The sequence below is a fragment of the Tupaia chinensis genome, unplaced genomic scaffold (assembly GCF_000334495.1).
Source record: "Tupaia chinensis unplaced genomic scaffold, TupChi_1.0 Scaffold000573_1, whole genome shotgun sequence".
Classification (NCBI taxonomy): Eukaryota; Metazoa; Chordata; class Mammalia; order Scandentia; family Tupaiidae; genus Tupaia; species Tupaia belangeri.
The window spans coordinates 2,499,402-2,504,901 of NW_006160087.1; the positions used below are offsets into that span (position 1 = coordinate 2,499,402).

The 5,500-nt window shown below is 48.4% G+C and overlaps 1 protein-coding gene across 1 annotated transcript in view; it reads right to left on the minus strand.

Moving 5' to 3' along the window:
- Positions 1–5,483, minus strand: part of ZBTB8A (zinc finger and BTB domain containing 8A) — a 68,507-nt gene extending 63,024 nt beyond the window's left edge. Inside the window, 1 exon segment of the mRNA XM_006158105.3 lies at positions 5,451–5,483. The gene's annotated coding sequence lies outside the window, so the exon portion shown is untranslated.
- Positions 5,484–5,500: the final 17 nt, after the last annotated feature.

Below are 5,500 nucleotides of genomic sequence, written 5' to 3' on the forward strand. Positions count from 1 at the left end.
TTTGCATATCTGGCACCTCATGATTGGTCCAAAAGCAACCAATCATAACCCACCATTAACAACCAATCAGGGCCCACCGTTTACAACCAATCACAGTCCACCGTTTACAACCAATCATGATCCACCGTTTACAACCCACCAGAGTGTATATAACCACGATGCCTGGCCCACAGTAGCCAGACGACACAGACGACCCGAGAAGACGAAACAGACGACCGAGAGGACGACAACGACCGGGAAGACGACAATTGAAGAGCCTGAAGAGCTGACACTGCATCGTCTCCAGACGACTTGGGCGACCCTGAAGAGCTGTAACACTACATCGTCTCCGGACGACCCTGAAGAGTTGTGACACCGCATCATCTCCGTGCTGCTCACAGTAGATGACGCGACACTGCGTCGTCTCTGTGCTGTACCGTGCTGCCCACAATAAACGGACGACACTGTCATCTCCGTGTTGTAACACTACGCCGCTTGTCCCGGCTCTCACTCCTTCACTCAGGAAACCTGTTTGGCTGTCCCCCCGGGTCGGGACAATGTCTAACAGTTGCATCTGATTCTTTTCTATGGTGTCCAATTCTTCTTTCATATCGTGGAAGGACTCCCTCATCTCTTGGAGCTCAATGTCTCTTTTCTCTTGCATCTCATAGAATTTTGTTACCGTAATATTCTGAACTCTTTCTCTGACACTTCGGCAATATCTTCTCATTTTCCCGACTTGGAGACAGTTACATGCCTCCTTGCTGGAGAGGTGTGGCTTGGTTCTCTCATCCTTGAGGCGCTTCTCCGATTGTTAGTCCTCTGGTAATGCATTTTTTTCTGCCTAACTTGTTGGAGAAGGATTCTGGGACTGTGAGCTTGTGTGTTTCTCTTACTATGAAATAATTCAGGGGCCAGCAAGTGAGATGGTGGTTAAAGGCACTGGACTCCCACATGGCTGACGACGGTTCAAATCCTGGACCTGGCAGCTTGCTTGCTCACTCTCTTTCTCTTTTACTCTGGTCAAATTAAAAAACAACAATAATGATAAATAAAGGAAATATTTTTTTAATTCGGTGCTGTTTTCTCCCTTCTATTGTGTATTCCAGTGCAAGAAAAACAGGAGGAGTTTTGCGATCAGATTTATGAAGGGGAATTTCATGATTTTGCAACCACTACAGTGAGGTGCAAAGAATTCTCTGAAACTCGCAAAGTTCAGATGTTTAGCTACTACACACCTAGTCGTCTCTAGGCAGTGGGTAAGGGCTGAGCAGTAAAACGGGAGAGTAAGGTAAAAGAAAAAGAGTAGGAAATAGAAAGAGGAAGAAAAGGCAAAGAAAAAAGGAAAGTACTCCAAGAAAAAAGGAAACGTATTAGAAAACCTGTTGCAGAAATGAAATTAGGTTAAAAATGGAAAACCACGCACCGCGTGAAGGCCCAACACAGGCAGAGTGGAGAAGCCTTTCTGTCCCAACTAAACCCGGGGTCTGCGAGGGAGCCCTGGTTTGGAGGGGGAGCTTCACAGCCCTGAAGCTGAACCCAGAGAGATCTTGGGCACACACACTCACCTGCCCGGCAGAGGTGGAGAAGCCTGGAGGCTTTCTGTCCTGACTAGCCCTGGGGTCTGCCCCGTAGGCATATTTCACCAAGGATGCAACCCACAGGTACCACTAGCATAGAAGAGAGTCCGTCTGCCACCTGCCATTGCTCTTCTGCCCACCCCCAAAGAACACTGCCAGCCCCTGGCTGAGGTCAAGCAGAAAGAGGGACTCACTGCGAAGGCCCCTTGCTGACTTCACCTTGACCTTAGAGAAGAAAACTGGAAGGCCTCCCCAGATGGGCAGATAAAGCTCCCCGCACTAGGTATGGCCCCCTCCTGGTGTTCCCGCAGCACTGTGTCTTGGCACTTGTGCCATCCCCACCAGGCCACAGACACTGGGGCAGGGCTGTGTCTCCTCACCCAGGTCCCCTTGGCACTTAGAGGCTGTCGGTAAACAGAGGAAAGGGCAGCATTGCGGGCCCAGCATGCAGCAAGAGACAGTTCCTGCCTGGTGGAGGGGGGATTTGGAGAAAAGGAAGCCCGTCAGGACTGGGCCTTAAAAAAAAAATTAGGGCCGGCAGGTGGCATGATAGTTAAGGCAGGTGGACTCCCACATAGCTGACTGCAGTTCGAGACCCAGACCTGGCAACTTGCTTTCTCACTTTCCTTCTCTCTCTGTCTCTCTCTGGTCAACTTCAAAAAATAAAATAAAATAAAAAATAATAACAATAAATAAAATTAAATAAAATATTTCTTTAAAAAAATAAAGTGGGCCCGCAGGTGATGGATGTGGTGGTTAAAGGCACTGGATTTCCACATGACTGACCACAGTTCGAGTCCCAGACCTGGTGGTTTGCTTTCTCACTTTCCTTTCTCTCTCTTGTCTCTCTCTGGTCAAGTTAAAAAATAATAAGAGCATGAGAGCAAATGGAATTATATTTATATATATTTAAAGTAAGTGGGCCAGCCGGTGGTGTGGTGGTCAGGGTGGCTAGATCCTACATAGCTGATAGCATGTTCATGTCCTGGACCAGGCTGCTGGAAGCAAACTCCAGGAGCGTGTATGTGTGTGTGTGTGTGTGTGCCCAAATTTCTGAGAGGACAGTGGAAGAGAAGGGATTGCTACATGACTACACCCCCCACTTTCTCTTATTCTCTGTGTCTCTCTGTCTCCAGCAAGTGCATGTGCCCTGTATCAAATTTAAAAACAAGAAGTAAGTTTGCACCAGGGTGAAGTGTACACGGGCGGGGCGAGGAAGAGAGAAGAGAGCAGAAGAAAGCCAGAGCAATGCAGCATGAAAGGGTGTGGCGTTTTCAGGGAACATTCCAGAAGATGCAGCAATGGGGGAGGCCTCCCTTGAACCTTGCCAGTTTGGATTCGGTGGGAAGAACATGACTCCCTTGAGTTAATATTATTATAACTTATCATTACGAGCGTTTTGAGTTTTTTTTTTCAAGTGTAATCATTTTAAGCCACATATTCTAGCTGGTGGAAGTATTCTGCCACTTCTCTGATGGCGCTGTTCCGGCCTGAAACACCCACCTTTGCTTTGCATTTTCAGATTACGGCCCAGAACTGCCCAGTCTCATCCGGTTGTGTCCAGCCACATATGGTGTGGGTCACCTGAAACATGGCTTGTACCAACAAAGATGTCCTGTAAACATAAAGTACCTGACACCAACTTCTTAAGACAGTACAAAAAAAGAAGAAGAAGAAAAAGAAGAAGAATGTGGAATAATTTGGGCAGACCCCATAACCTAGTGGTTAAAGGGAGCTGGACTCCACGCTGCTGACCAGGCACTTTGAGTTCTGGCCCGGAGACTGAAAACATACTGGTCACGTGTTTGCGTGCCCTAAATCCCTACAGGACGGAGAAATGGAGGAGAAAGATTGCAGCGGGACCACACCCTCGAGGGGTGCTTTCTGCCTCTCCTTTTCTGTCTCTGGTGAGCACACACTCTGGTAGCTAAAAAGGAATGTACATCACCACGTGCTGACTGTGCGGTTTGAGTCCTGGACCCGTGGCTTGAAAAACACTGGGGGAACCAGCAGCTGGTAATGGCTATGTCGCTGGACTCCCACGTAGTCGACCACGGTTCATGTCCCAGACCCGGTGGCTTAAAACTCACACTGGGCGCGTGTGCGTGCGTGCCCAAGATCCCGAGAGGAGAATGGAGGAGAAGGGATTGTGGCATGGCCACCCCCCCTGAGGGGTGATTTCTCACTTTTTGTCTGTCTCTCTCTCTCTCTCTGTCTTTTGGGCGAGCGTACTTGCCCTATAGCAAAACCTCTCAAAAAAAATAAAATAAAAGGGACCAGCAGTTAGTGTAATGGCTATGTCACTGGACTCCCACGTAGTCGACCACGGTTCATGTCCCAGACCCGGTGGCTTAAAACTCACACTGGGCGCGTGTGCGTGCGTGCCCAAGATCCCGAGAGGAGAATGGAGGAGAAGGGATTGCGGCATGGCCATCCCCCGGGGGGTGATTTCTCGCTTTCTGTCTCTCTGTCTCTCTCTGTCTGTCTGGCGAGCGCACGCGCCCTATAGCAAAAACCTCTCCAAAAAAAAAAAAAAGGAAGTTATTGTTTTAGCTGTAAATGGTTGATAAAAGGTATCTTTCTTTCGAATGACTAGTGAGAAGACATCCTTTTCACTGATTAGGAATAATAAATTCATCAGAATCCTGAAAATAACGTGTCTAAAATCTATCATCTCTCTTTCTGTTCCTCCTCTTCCCTTCCCTTCCTGAATGATTTGAAATAAATTCATTACTAGGTGGCCTTTATTTATTTATTTTGAGAGAGTTTTGCTATAGGGCATGTGCACTCACAGAGAGAGACAGAGAGACAGACAGTGAGAAACTGCCCCCCCCAGGGTGATTTCCATCCCTTTTCAGTCCCTTCTCTGGGGATTTTGAGCCCCCATGCACACACACCCGGCATGAGTTTTAAGCTGCTGGGTCCAGGACTCAAACCGCAGTTGATTACGTGGGAGTCCAGTAGTCCAGTGGCATTACCATTACGCCATCTGCTGGCCCCTAGGTGGCCTTTATTAAGTACCTAATATGTGCTAAGTATTATTGTGTTGTCACTCCATAATGTGTATTTTTTCCTTTTTCTTTCTTTCTTTTTTTTTTGCTAGAGTTTCCGTACTTGCCAGAGAGAGAGCGGAGAAAGCATGCCCGGTGGAAGATGACCGTGCCCACAATCCTTGCTCCTCCATCTTCCCCTCCTGTCTGTGCTTTGGGCGAGCGTGCACACGTGCCCGGAGTGTCCATCGAGTTGCTGGGCCCCAGACTTGGGCTGTGCAGTAAGCCACAGGGGATCTAGCTGCCGGAACCACCAGGCCAGCTTTGTGTTTCAAAACATGGCTTAAGCAGTTTAATAGCATGATTAAAACACAATATTGCAGGGGGTGGCCATTTTTCCTGTAAAGGATCAGAGTATTTTAGGCTTGTCAGGCAATATGGCTGCTCTGCGAGTGCTCAGCTGCTCCAGTGAAGAGCAGCCACCCGCAGGGTATAAAGACTGGTGACCGCGTCCCAGTGAGACTTAGCGCTTCCAACCTTCAATCTGTCATTGCATAACATCTTCACATGTCACAGAAGATTACTGCTCTTTTGATTTGTGTCAGCATTTACAATTTAGAAAACTAGGGGCCAGCAGGTGGCCTGGTGGTCAAAGCACTGGCCACTCCCACATGACTCATCACAGTTCTAGTCCTGGACCTGGTGGCTTGCTTTCTCGCTTTCCCTGTCTGGTCAAATTAAAAGAAATAAAGAAATATATAAAATTAAAAAATAAATAATTATTTTTAAATTTAGAGACCTGACTGTATTCCCAGGGTGGTGGGGCAGGTGTGGCCTGCGGGCTGGAACTGCTCCCGCTGACACAGGTGTGGAGAACGCAGCACCCCGTGGGCGGCATTACCTGAACCCGCTCCACCGTAGACGACACCACGGGCGGAGGGAATGCGGGCG